This window comes from Chrysochloris asiatica, unplaced genomic scaffold (assembly GCF_000296735.1).
Source record: "Chrysochloris asiatica unplaced genomic scaffold, ChrAsi1.0 scaffold00025, whole genome shotgun sequence".
Classification (NCBI taxonomy): Eukaryota; Metazoa; Chordata; class Mammalia; order Afrosoricida; family Chrysochloridae; genus Chrysochloris; species Chrysochloris asiatica.
Window position 1 is genome coordinate 7,071,629 of NW_006408543.1, and position 1,125 is coordinate 7,072,753.

Below are 1,125 nucleotides of genomic sequence, written 5' to 3' on the forward strand. Positions count from 1 at the left end.
CCGGCCCTGCGCCGCCTCGCACCCTCACGCAGCGCTGCCCAGGCCGCCGGAGCCCGCGCGCCAGGGGACTCGGCGAGCGCGGTGGAAGAGCTTTCGGCGGTCGAGCCGGGAGCTCTCCGGGATCCTGCGAAGCAGCGGCGGCCCGCCCCCGGCTCAGCGCCCAGAGCCTCAGCGCCCCGCCCATTCCGGGCGGGTGGGGGCGGGGCGCCACGGTCGGCCCCGCCTCTGGGGGGGGAAGCCAGGGGGCGGGCCGAGTGCGGGTCCCCGCCGTTCCCCTGCGCAGTGCGCCCGCCCGGCCGGCGCCCGGCCAGAGGCGCGTGTGCGCCCTGGGCCCGCCCACCGACATATCCGATTGGACCTTTCCGGGGGTGTGCGGGAGGGGCGGGGCACGTGCGGGGGGAGCCGCAGAGATGGTACGGTCCATCCTTTGGGTTTCCTTCCCCACCCCCCTGGCCGTTCAAGTTTCTGCGCCGGGAGGACGCGGTCGCGGCCAATCCCCTCGCTGCAGGGCGCTTTTAAAATGCAGGTAGGGCTGCGAAGGGGGGTGGGGGTGGGAAAGGTAGGGCAGGGCTACCCTTAAAGGGGACGTACGGCCCGGGGCGCCGAGCCCCTTCCCCGCGCACGTCCCTGCCTCTGCCTTCCAATAAACAAATGCCCAAAATCGCGACGACGCGTCCCCTCCTCCCTCCCGGGGGCAACCGAGTTCAGTGCTAACTGAGATACGACGAACAATGGTACTCTGACATGAGGGTCTTCCTCCCTGCGGCAGGCAGCTCTTTGTCCCCTTCCCTGCCCCCGGGCTACTCGCCAGAGCGCGCAGCGTGACCACTGCACACTCAGGGCTGCGATGCGACATCTGGGCACGCGGATGCTGAGTCCTGGAGTATGACTGTGCCCTCGACCCAATCCCATTGGGGGCGGCCCCAGAACACGCCCCCCTCCCGGGAGCTTGCAACTCCACTCCCGCCCAGCGGCCGGCAAATGCCCTGGCCTCGGGGCTTTGTGAGGTTCTCGCTACCCGAGACCCCAAAGCAGGAGGTCACCCTCTGAGGCCTTAACGGGGAGCACCGAGTTGGTCCATGCAATCTCATGGGGACCCAGGCTCTCCCACGGCATGTGAGGTCT